General features: G+C 43.2%; 1 protein-coding gene across 2 annotated transcripts in view; it reads right to left on the bottom strand.

Moving 5' to 3' along the window:
* Window positions 1–12,787, bottom strand: part of CHD7 (chromodomain helicase DNA binding protein 7) — a 187,654-nt gene extending 174,867 nt beyond the window's left edge. For both annotated transcript variants that reach the window (XM_035011215.1, XM_035011216.1), the window contains exon 1: window positions 12,667–12,787. The gene's annotated coding sequence lies outside the window, so the exon portion shown is untranslated. The remainder of the gene's footprint in view (window positions 1–12,666) is intronic.
* Between the last annotated feature and the right edge of the window lie 229 nt (window positions 12,788–13,016).

The following is a 13,016-nucleotide window of genomic DNA, read 5'->3' as shown; positions in this document are numbered from 1 at the left end:
AGAAGCATGGGAGAGATACTGGAAACAATACAGATTTAGGAGTTCACCCCACAGAAACAAGAGCTGAGGCTGTGGGCCTGAAGTAGGCCCGAGAGCAGACCAAGATCGAAGCCCTGCATTAGGCTGTGTGTAGGGAGCCAGAAGGAGAGGAAGGGGGAACTGTGGGAACAGGGGAGGCAAGGCCAGGACCCTGACGGAGCCTCTGTGCCAGGGTCCAGGGAGACGAGTACTGAGAGGACAGAGTCGTTAGTGAGCCCTAAACCAGAAAGGGAGGGAGGAGAGCTAAGAAAAAGCCTCAGTGTGGATGCTTTCTTTCACCCCCTCAACATGAGCATTGAGTCTCTTCTGGAGAATTATGCTAACAAGTCCTCAAAGACAGCACTAACCCACTCGCCAAATTACATTTTGAGAGGACTCTCATTTTAAAGTTATTACATGTCCTTGGAAATGATACTGGCTTGAAATGGGCTGCCTAAAACTAGTACTTACTGCTGCATGGTAGCCTATTCGTTGTTCATACCCCCACCACGTAAACCAGAACTACACATAAAACGAAGTTTTAATTATTCTGTGGCAGGAAGGAAAATCGAATGTAGCAAATAAATACAAAACAAGCTATTCTCCATCCCTTTTTGACACCCCCTTTAAAATGGACTATGCTTTTAAACTCCTAACCCATCTGCCCTTCTTCACCTTCTCTATTAATTGGCACACACACCAAAACAGCGGCTACATTTCGCTCATTTGCATTTAAGAGAATAACAGTACTTGCAACGCTGCAAAAAAAAATATCTTTAAGAATATATGAGTTGAGTTTCCTTTTTTCTCAATTGTTTTGTATTTCCCGGGTATGCCCACTGTGTAACTACCACATTTGCCTAAATGTGTGGCTTCTTAGAGTACATCAGAGAAACGGAGATAACAAGTCAGATTTTAGATGGCCCACAGAGATTCCAATTCAGTAGGATGGGCGTGGAGGAATCTGCATTTTTAGCAAGCACCCCAGATGCCTGTGTCAATTCTAAAGCATGACAAATATCTATTTTATTAGTTATTCTAATCTTACCATGTGAACTTTTAAAATAACTACCTAAAATCCTGAAAATCACCTAAATGGACTCATTTTATGGGTCCCATGAAGAAAAGAGATGAAAAAGCTACCACAGCCCAGCTCACCACTCCACTCTTCCTTAAAGACCAATGGATGCATTATTTCTGCAAAACAACATCATACACCTTCTGAATCCTGGTGAGGTGGAAGGTAGAAAGCGGAAAGGAGGAGATAAAAACATTGTTAAAAAGCTGCTTTTCTGCCCCAAGAATGATGGGATGATTGTTTTCCATGCAACTGTTTCAAAACAGTGAGAAAAGGGAAAGGTGGAGTTCCTTTCACAAAGGAGAACATTGGGAGAGTAAGAAATGCACAGGTAAATTTCAAAGGGATATGAATTACTGCTGTAGTGCTTCGAATCATTTGAATCATTGACCCATTTTCTCACCTCTAGCCTAGTAGGTGAAACAAGTCAGATCTCTTACTAGAGCCAACAGCTGGCCCAAGTAGTCATTTTTAGAGAAGGCAAAGGTAATAAACAGTCATTTTTCAGGTCTGCCAAGGGAAGGCATTATTATTATTGCCGTTATTATTGCAGCAGTGACCCATAAAGGAAAATACCAATGATGTGGGCATTTCCCAAGGTTCTGAAAAGCCTGAGCTGTAGAGGATGACAGTCGGTCCCAACATCAACCATTCTGCTCGCAAAAGCCTGGATTCCTGTGCAGCTCCCTGGACAGCACATTGCCTTTTGCCCCCGCACAGAGAAAGTCCAACATCATGACAACACACACTTGCCAGCCAGCAATCCAGTTACAGCAGTGTCCCCACCGGTGGGCTCACCTGTGTGGGGAAAGCACCCGACTATGTTACTGCACTGTGTCCTTACAACTGTATCTGACAACATGTAAGACAGATGCTTCCTTATCCTGCTGCACCCGAGCAGCTAAATGGAATGGCTCTCAGCAGCCCATACTAGCCACAAAGTTCCTTATAACACCAGCCCAGATACTTGTTTTTGTTTTTTAATGAGGGGGAAAATGGAAAACTTAAATGCTAATTCTGGTGATAAACCCAGCTCTGAAACTTAACACAATCAAGACAAAAATTTAAATTTTAATCGCACCAAAAAATGGCAAAACTTAAGTTTCAACTAGAAGCTCGCTGTATTCAAGCTAGTCAACAGTTTCTTCAGTTGTGAAGGGGGAAAAAAAACTATAAACATGAAGAAAACATAGAAACGTTTCACCACAGAATATTTCTATGAGGCAAAGCAGTAGCAGCATTTAGGACGTTTTCTTTCTTTCTTTTCTTTTTTAATCCTCTGGAAAAGAAACACACATCCACTGCATAAGATACAAGTCTACCGATGTATACATTTGAATTTTATACCAATTGAAACCAGGCATTGCATGGCTGGAGAAGATGGCCTGCTGTCTTGTGTGTTAGCAGAAGCAGCTGACAAGGAGGATGCATATTCACACAAGTTAAAGCATCTATGAAGAATAAGTGACTGCGAGACTAAGTTGCATCCTGGGTTCCTGCCTGGGCAACTCAAGTCCTGTGTAATGAGGGAAAGATATTAAGTGAATTACATCTGGGTAAACACTGGGAAGGAACATTCGGGAATGCTAATTCTGTAGCAAGCTGAATACCCCAATGTTGGCTAGGTCCTGGACTGGTAAGCAAAAACAGGGCTGGGACACCAGGAAGTCTTGCAATGAACATGTGTCTTTTAGGTTGAAAGCATTGGCAATTAATAAGATACAATATCTGAGGAAAAGAAACTTCACTGATTATAATCCATTAATAGACACCTTTCTGCCTCTCAATTTCTTTCCAGGAGGCAGCCCTCCAAAGCATGGGTACATGAGATCTTGATAAGCTCACCCTACCCTTCTAAGGCCTGCATTCGTTTGTTTGATGAGGCCATCCAAAGCAGCTTCTGAGAGAGGTTAATGCTACACACAGGCTACTAAATGGGCCTGTCCTGATTTGCATCCCAACTCCACCTTTAACAGCTGTGATTTGGGGCAAATTTATTAATCTCTAAAACTCCATTCCCTCGCCTATAAAATGGCATGCATTGTTCCTACCTCTGCATTTTTTTGTTGTTTTAAGAATTTATTTATTTATTTGACATGGAGAGAGAGAGAGCACAAGCAGGAGAGGGGCAGAAAGAGCAGAGTTCCTGTCGAGCAGGGTGTGGAAGGGCCCGATCCAAGGACCCCGGGATCCTGACACAAGCCGAAGGCAGACGCTTTACCGACTGAGCCACCCAGATGCCCCTCTACCTCAGCATTTTGATTAATCCTACTTCAGGATTCAATGAAAACAGTTCATGTAAATAAGGAGTTTAGCAATATGTGAACTCACAAAAAAATCCATGCTCTGTAAGTGTTAGCTACTGAGATCAAGCCCTTAGAGTCAGTCACTGTTACTTAAGAAACTTTGATTTTGATATAATTTCCCAAACTTGCAATAAAGATGCAAGAACAGTACAAGGAGCTCCCATGCATCCATGTTTATCAAGTGTTTACATTTTGCCGCACCATTTTATTTTGCCCTTAAAAGTTACTTTTAAGTGAAAATAAAATGAAAGTTGTCTACACTCCATCTCTTCCATTGTCATGCCAGTCTGGATAGCAGTGGAATTCCAAGGAAACTATCCCAGAGCCTTACCCTTCCAGAGGAAGGGAACCCTCCCACTGTCTTGTGGCTACTCCAAATCCTGGCCCCAAATCTACTTTCATTTTAGATCCCTTCTTGTTTCTTCCTTAAGCAATAAAGAGAATTTGGAGAGGACAGGACTGAATCAAATGTTCAGCGACTTGAAGACTTATAAGAACACTCTGTAGCTCTCCAGTCTGAACTGGGAAGTTCTATTCCAGAACTGATCGAATATGCCCACACCACTGACTTTCTAGGGTCACATCATCCAGCATTTCGGGAGAAGTGCAGGTTTGGGGGAAAGAAGGAGTGACTGGTTTGCTAGTGAGACGGCCACCATTCAGGCTGCAGATGGGTATCTTATAGCTCGAAAGGAAGAACTAGTCCCTCAAATTTGTCATTTTTTAGTAGCTGGGATATCTCAACTGCCTCTCAGTAACCAACAAGTTAGCTAAACAACATCTAGTTATACACCAGGACAAGGGCACATATAATTTTATGCCTACTCCTGAGGAAAAGTGAAGATGGGATAGCCGGTCACTACTGCAGGCCACTTATTCTTTCCAGTCATAATTTAGGGTTACGGGGACTTTTTAGATTAAAAATAAAATCAAGATATATGGTTTGATAAGCTCAATGAGTAAGAGTAAGCTAACAATAACTACTCAATACATATGCCATATGCTATACCAAGTGCTTTAGATAAAGTATTTCATTAATCTTCCACCATAACCCTGGACAGACTCACTCTCTGACGTGATGTCAGAACTCAAGTTCTCAGCCACCACAGAATAAAACCTCCATAAGAACAACTGTTCTCACCTCCATGGGAGAGGAAGGGCAGAAAGAGTGAAAGGCATGGGACCTACTCATTTTAGACGCCAAGACCTCTGGCCCCACAAATACAGTAGACACAAACAGAGGAAGTGTGGACAGAAATAACCTATACTGACTGGATCCAGTAACAGGGTATGATACAGGATGACCGGGTATTGCCAGTATTTTTAACAGACCTTTGTCTATTAATTCAGAAATGGTGGTCTCAGAGCTGGTCGAGGACACAATGGAGCAAGATGGTTACACATGCAGTTTCTGGACACTGGCCAATCTAGATTCAAATTCCTCCTCCATCACTTGCTAGAATTGTAAGGTCCTGGGCAATTTAACCTCTCAACCGAGGTCTCCTCATCTATAAATGGAGATAGTAATTCTACTTATCTCCTAGGTTCTGATAGGTAAATGAAACAATCCATTAAAACACTTAGCATAATGCCTACTTGACTGGAAATGCTCCATAACTAACTGCTGGTTAGTAGCTACGGTTATTACTGTTATTTATAATGTTGTTTTGTTATTTCTACACCATTTTAGCTGATTGCCCCAACACAACCTAATAGAAAAAATAAAGTTTCTTAATTTAAGATTTTTAAATTCTCAAGATGAGTCTGCATGATTTTTCTGACAAGATCAATATACCTGCAATGGGCCAAAGTAAAATTCCAAGCACAAACAAGGTCAAGTATACGAGAATATAAAATATTGCAATAGAGAGGTTTCAAAAATGTTCACCTTGAGGATGTAGGCTTAACAGTTTCAATATGTTAGTCCCATCCATAAATAAAGTAATTTCTAGACCCATACACGTTAAAATACATCACCCAGCAAAGCATATCTTTGATTGTACACCTGTGCTCAAATTGATTTTATTATTCACTTAGTGCAATGGAAGGAACCTTCTTGGAAACTAAAGCATGCTTATAATTCCATAAGGGACTTTCTCACCATTCACCTCTTAGTATCACGTTAAAGATGATAGTTTTTAGGTGTGCTTAAATAATAGTACACTTGCTAATTATGTTTTAAACACCAACAGATTCTGTATGGGTATCTTACAGAAGAATAAAGAGAGAACAAAGTGGACTCTTTAGAAGATTAAAGTAGTCCCCCAACTTGCCATAGGACTAGGGGAAAAAATTAATTACTGAGGTATCACGTATCCTTTATCAGACCTACTGCAACTACAGTGTAAAAATCTCTTGACTATTTTAAGTGGTGGATACCAGGGGGAGTATGACATGTCAAAACTAACACAGTGTCTAATTGCCTGCCTTTCCCTCCACAAAGTCTCAATGTGGCAATCCAGGTCCCAATTGTCCCCATGCTGACAGTGACTCCTTACCTGACCTGCCCCGCCTCACACCCCACATATGAGCTACATGGTGGAAAACTCAAACCTGCTTTCTCACGGGCATTGCAGACTGGAGGTGGGAGGGGGTGGGACAAATAAACATCCCCTTTATTCTTCCACTAAAACCCACATCACAGGAACCTGCACACAGCTTTCCATTTAGTGTCTACACCTCTGAGAAGGCAATGATTTCTTAAACTTTAAGAATACACTGCTGATGAGAGCAAACAAAAAAATATATCTTAAAAAGTTTTTGAAAAACTTAAAACTACCAAGTTGAAGAAAGAGTGCAACAAGTAAACTGCCACAGAGTAGGGGACAACAGCCTATTGGAAGGTAGACTAAGCGTGCCCAGCTGTTCTATTCCACCACAGGAAACCTACTACTCCTGAGGTTTCAACTTATCCAAATAATCGCGCAGAACAACTAGAGGTAAAACTTTCACATGAAGCATGTCCCTACAATCAATCTACGTCCCTAAATTCGCCTGTGAAGCCACACGATCTTACCTATTCTGAAGGAGACAGGAACAACTCAGGGAGACTCGACCATGTCACACTGGCCACCAGAGAAGCCTACAAAGAACAATGTCAATGAAGGTGCCTTTCAAACAGACCCCTACCCAAAGGCAAGGAGTCCCAGGAAGGATCTTTCATGCACACCAAGATCAAAGTCTGATTTATAACAAATATAAGTGGGTAATATCGTTACCTACATAAACTAACAAACACAAAAATATAAACACTTCCCTCAAAAACTGTTTCAAGATAAACGTTCAGGATTTTCATAATTTATCTCATTAGAAGCTTTTCTGGATTTATCAGTTGGCATCTCTCATTTGCTACCAACCATGCTGTATAATCCACTTTTTATAATAATTGAACAAAGTGGCTTTTAAGATAATTTAATAGCAAAGTTACACATGCTCCACTAAAAAACAGGTAAGGATTCTGACGTAGGATGGTATTTTCTCCACAATTATTTAGGTATTGTATCATTTCTACCACACCCATGTACGACTGCAACCAGCTCCTAAAATACAACTAACTCCCCTGGCTGAGCACAGTGGGACCCACTGGCTACCTGCTGGGAACCTGAGCACCTTGTGTCCATACGTAACTAGCAACAGAAAGCCACCATCACAATGTGGAGATACAGAAGAACAAAATGTGGCAAAGTCTGCTTACCATAGGATTCTATTCTCAGTCTTTAATGAGCAAACTTATACAAAGTGCTACATCTCAAGCAAGTAACAAAGTGCCACATATTAGGCAAATAACAAAGGTTTCTTCTCAACACCACCCCCCCCCCCCCCCAATTCATTGACCTTCACCAGCACTCCTTGGTGGACTCACCACATACCACCTTTTGAGGAACCTAACAGATCATTTTGGGGAAGTTTTGGAATGCCACTAGCAATGGAAAGAAAGCTGAGCAATGGCATCATGGTCCATTATCTACTACCTCAGTCATACGCTATAAGAGCTAATAAACACCCTCCTCAAATCTGGTCCTCATGAGGTGCTCCCTGCCTCAACCAGTCAGCTAGCCAAGCAGTGTATATGCTAGAAACCTACATTCCCTGACACCTTCTTCTCCTTGAGAGCAAATCTATCCTCAAGTCCTATTCATCAAACCTCCAAAGTATTTTTCACACCACTACATTTTTCTCCATCCCCACGGCCATCAATTTGTCCAAACCATTATTATTTCCCCATCAAATGGACCATAACAACAGCAGGCTGGATGCTATCCCTAACGTATTGTACCTCTTCAGCCCCACCCATCAATCCAATCTTCTTCAGAAAATAAATCTGTTCATGTCAAACACTGCTTAATACTCATCAGTGGCTCTGTAACTTTTTTCAAATCCCAAATTCCGTATTCCATAGGCCCCACCCAAGTTGGCCTCTGCCTGTCTCTTGAGTCTCATGCAGCTGCTCTCTGTAGACCTCAAACACACTACCTCCCTCGAGGTTAGCTAATGCTACCCTCCTCTTCTAGCATCATTTATATGGCAGTGCTATAGCCACTTCCTAAGGGCTGACACCACCCCCCCCCCCCCCCTAGATACGCCCCCAAGTCACTCTCACTCCTCCCAAAATCCACTGCATAGCACCTAGGACAGTCCGGTTGCTTTACTTAGGTTTTGTCTGGGTCTACCCCATCTTCTTGTTGCACCCCTGTATTCCCAACTCAGCACCTTTCAGGTGGCAGGTACCCAATAAATACTTGAGTGGATGAACAAGAAAACAAAGCAGGAGAACTAATCGTAGTCCACAGTCATTTGCCGCTAGAGCCAAGCCTGACACCTACAGCACTTTAGGGGCTAAAAGGGCCACTAAAGAAAGTGTCACCAATTCCACACTGGCATAAGCAAACATGCCCAAGGACCAATCAGCCTTTTACTACCAAGTGATGCTTCTGTATTACTATTCTACATTATTTTTTAACAGAACCCTCTAAAAATACTTCACTGAGAAAACAATCATGTTTTCAGTCACCTAACGTTAGTTAAAAAGGTACAGAAATCTAGTTATGATAATGAACACAAGCTTCTAAAATGAAAACAGTAATCAAATCTTGGAATAATTATCTCTGCATTTTTCTATATGGATAATCAGTTTTACAAAACAAAAAACAAAAAACCTCCAAACCATTACATAGCAGAGACAAATAAATTATTATCGGCTTAAGAACACCTTTAAGAGCTGCGCTGAATTCTTAAGCCAAAGGTACTTTTGATCAGAACCTAAGAGGGAGAGCCGAGACTCTTGCAGAGCCAGTTCAGTCATCCAACACAAACAAACCCAGTACCTCCCCTACACTGGCACCAAGCTAGGCACCAAGCAGACAACCAGGACCAAGACCGCCCTGTAATACTGGGTGACCAGCCAGAGGCAGTTCATTTAATTAATCTCTCTGGGCTTTAGTTTCTTAATCTGTAAAATGAGAAAGTTAGACTAGCTCTCTAAGGTCCTCACTCTCTGAATATCCAAAGATTCACTAATGATTTTAAGATAAATTTCTATTTGACGATATCCTGATGATTTCCTACTTCTATTCATTATTCTTATCACAAAGGTGTGGTTTAAGAATTTTAATATATTGATAAAAGTAAAATATAAAAGATCAGCAGTAGCGTTTTTAATTACCTTCCTAGCTCCTAACTACCACCATAATCAGCTATGGTCTCCTGCCTGTCATAATTGCAAACCAACCTGAAATACAACATGACAGTTTCTTTTTTTGTAGAAAAATTAGGTGATCATTTACTCCCAATTTCTTTTATACTTTGCCATCATCCATCGTCTTTGAATATCAAAGGGTTGTTTTTTTTTTAAGAAGCAATGCAAAATAATAAAGTTTTCTAGGAAAAGGAAAATTTTATCACCCAAATAAAGCTATAATGACTTTAGAAACCTGATTAGATATAATACTAAACTCTGAATTTCAAGTGATAGAAAAAAGAATAGCTTTTTTTAAAAGATACACAAATGTGTCCATACGAATGGGGAAGACAATGAGAGTCACACAGGGCCAATGTGTTCCTGACTTCATCTCAACATCATCCAAAATGTTCCTTCACCATCTTTTTTTTAGTGAATTTAGCTGTGTGACCTATAGCTATTTAAGTTCTTGTTTGTTTACATCTAGAAACCATCTGAATACTGAAAGTAAATCACTTTATTACAAAGCTGAAGCTTTAAGGCCTTTTTTTTCTTTTTTTGTAGTCACACACTTTACTCAGCCCTGACTAAGCATTTTTATTCTTGCAATGCCTTATTTATAGATGTTTATAAGATGGCCCTGGTGTCTGCTATCAAATCCGAAAGGCCATATATGGATAATAAAGGATGAAAGATAACTACCTCCAAAGTTAACCTTAAAAGTTAAATGTGAGTATTTGGTTACCTGAAGAACTCTCTCTCCCACTAGACAGTAAACTCCCTGAGGGAAAGAAAGCCCTGCCTCGTATTTGGCATTTACACACTGAAAGGCTTACCAATGAACACTGAAACAAGAGTAAATAAATGGATGGCGACTCTACCGCAAGCAAACTTTCTTAAGCACAGGGAATAAAATGTTGTAAACCTAGGTCTGAGATAACTACTCCTAACCTTAGCACTTAGATTGCTCTTACACACTGAAGCACTCAGATTGTATTCTCTCACAGATGAAAACACTCTTTTTCTTTTGACCTAATTGCTTAAAAACCATACTATAAATATCACATTATTGACTGTGTTTGTATGAGAAAGCTGTAACGTTTCTTTGATACATTATTATAAAGGTACTCCTCGCGATATTCATTTTAATTCAATAAAAGAAAGACTCTCATGAAAAAAAGTTTGGGAAATAGTCCTATAAGTCCCACTGATTAAAAACTAAACCAAAAACAGGTGAATCTATGAAAGTTCTATTTTAAAAATAAGTTATTAGATGCATTTTAAACTTGACTTCTATATTTTAAACTTGGGGGAAAGGCGTTATCGTTTCCTCAAAAGAGGAAAATAATGTTTGAGTTTTTAAACCATCACCATCACGTATGATACACAACCTGTATCATTTTTCTATCCTAACTTCCATGTAAAGACACAGAAAAGGAAGTAATTTTTTAAATTAACTTAAAAATACACCTATTGATTAAACCAATATAACTAGTTTGGAATTCCCATGCCAGTCTATATTATTATTCATTTCTTACCTAAAAATTCATCTGAATCTTGAAAAACCTAGAATTCCTCAGGCTTCAATTTACTGGCTTGCACAGAGGGAGGAAAAAAAATAGAACGTATCAAGAGAATATAAATTATAAAATATAGTGCTGGAAAATAATTCTTAAGTGTCATGGTGAGGAAATTCACCTGTTATAAGCCTCACAAAAATCCATTATTTTCTTTATCAGGTCACCAAAAAGGGGAGAATGTCATATTCCCACTAGTGGCAAAATAAGAAAATTCGGTTCCTAAAATTTACTGCAAGTCCCTATCAATTTCCAAATTCTGTTTACTTAGTAACTTTTTTCTACAGTACAGATTTTTCCGGGGAAAATAAACTTTTCATGAGCAAATCTGGAAGACATAAAATGTCTCCTACTTATTATCACCTAGAAAGGCAAACCGAGTACTGCTCCGTGCCCCAAGCATCTAGCTTTCAGCCTCTTTATTATCATTGTCAATGAATGGGCCCCAGTCAAATGAAAGCTGCCATTTTAGGGTAAAGACTGGAGGGCTTCTGTTGTGCAACAGCAAGACAAAAACACTCCGCGACAGATGTACTCTGGGGGCTGGGAGACGGATTCAACTTCATAAAATCACTGCTCAAGTTATTTCTGAAATAAGAATTACCTACTACTCACACATTACTACAATCTAAATAGAATTATAACTGGGATAAACCAGGTTCCCATGCTGTTAAGGTCGTAGTCACTAAGATTTGTTTGTCATCATTAGAATTATCTGTGAGGAAATAAAGAGAACTATTTTTCCCCCTATTTGATTACGTATAGTGAGTACTCCCCCCTCTCGTTATTGGGAGAGAATTGGGGGGGAAATACACTCAACCTCTTTGAAAGGTATTGCCCACTGCAAAGACGGCTTAAATTAATATTTTTAGAAAATAAAAATCAGGGCCTTCATATAAATCCTTTTAAAATAAATTATTCAACATACCCCAGCAATCGAGCCCAGAGGATGGACATATTTCAAGATAAGTTATTTAAATCGATTGCAAGATAATATACAATGGGAAACTAAAAAGTATACTTAGCGAGTGGAGAGCTGGATAGTGTATCTAATTCTAGCAATTCAAAAGGAAACTCTCCATGTGGGTTGCTACTTTTCTTTTGTCCATTGTCTGTTCAGAAGAGGGGGGAAAAAAACTAGTTTAAAATCGAGACGTGAACAGTCTCTAAAAGTGACCTCCGGGAAAACCGTCCGACCCATAGCAGGAGCACTCCCCGCGCCGCCCGCTCTACGGGGGCGCTCACAAAGCGGGCGGCCGGCCGGGAGTTTGGGGTGCGCTCCCACGGCGCGGGGCTCCTCGAAGCAGAGCCATCCGGAGAAAGGCGGCTCGGTAATGATGGCTGCTCGGGGCCGGCGGCTCCTTCCCCGGAGCCTCCCGCCCCCCCCCCCACCCCCCGCCCGGGATCCGCCGCCCTCCCCACCCCCCGGGCCGCGCTCCGCCCGCGCGGACGCGGCCGCACCGCAGCCCACCGGGTGCCCGCGCCCCCGCACCCCCGGTGAGCCCAGTCCCCGGCGAACCAAACAAACAACGCGTCCCCCGCCGCCCTCCTTCCTTTCCCCGCTGACCGCTTGGCCTCCAGCCACCTCGGCCGTTCACGCTCCGAACGGCGGATCTCTGCGGGGGCAGAGCGCACCCGAGCCACCTCGGGGGCCACCTGGTGACCCCCCCCCCAGGAGCTGACCCCCAGCGGGGTCGGGGGTGGGGGAGGTGAGTTGCCTCGGGGGGTTAAAGTCGCTATTATGCAGTCGCCGCCGCCGGCCCGGCCAGCTCGGCAAGGTGGGGTCCCCTCCTCGCCGCGCCTCCCCGCGCTCGCCCCGGCCCCGCTCCCTTTCTTCTCCTCCTCGCACACTTGGGAGCCGCCGGGGAGCCCCGAGAGCCCCCGGCTCCGGGCTCGCAACTCCGCGCCCGCGGCCGGCACGGGTTGGGGTCAGGACGCCCCCAGCGCCGCGTGTTCGCGCCGCCCCCGCCCCACGCGGCGCCCCGCGCACTTTCCTCGCCGCCGACCCACCTCGCCCGGTGGCCGTCCCCGCGCGGGCCGGCGCCGCCGCGCCAGGAGGGACGCACTTTGTTCGCGCCGGAGCGGCCGCCGCTCCCGGCGAGCGCGGCGTGGTCGGTCCGGAGCGGGGGGCGGGGGCGGGAGGCGGGGGTCGCCGCCGTCCCCGAGCCGCCGCCGCCGCCGCTCAGCCGCCCCGCGCCCGCGCGCCCATCGCCCACTCGCACTTGAGTTGGAGCCCAACTTTTCCTCCTTCCTTTTTCTTTCGAATGGAGCCGGCAACTCGTGCTCGGCGCCGGCGGGAGGAAACGCGCTCGCGCTCCCCGCGCGCAGACACGCTCCCTCCTGTCCCCCGTCCCCCCCCC

Source organism: Mirounga leonina, unplaced genomic scaffold (assembly GCF_011800145.1).
Source record: "Mirounga leonina isolate KUSES-001 unplaced genomic scaffold, KU_Mleo_1.0 Mir_165, whole genome shotgun sequence".
Lineage (NCBI taxonomy): Eukaryota > Metazoa > Chordata > Mammalia > Carnivora > Phocidae > Mirounga > Mirounga leonina.
The sequence above is the reverse complement of the archived record's forward strand: the minus strand, read 5'-3'. Positions and strand labels throughout refer to the sequence as shown.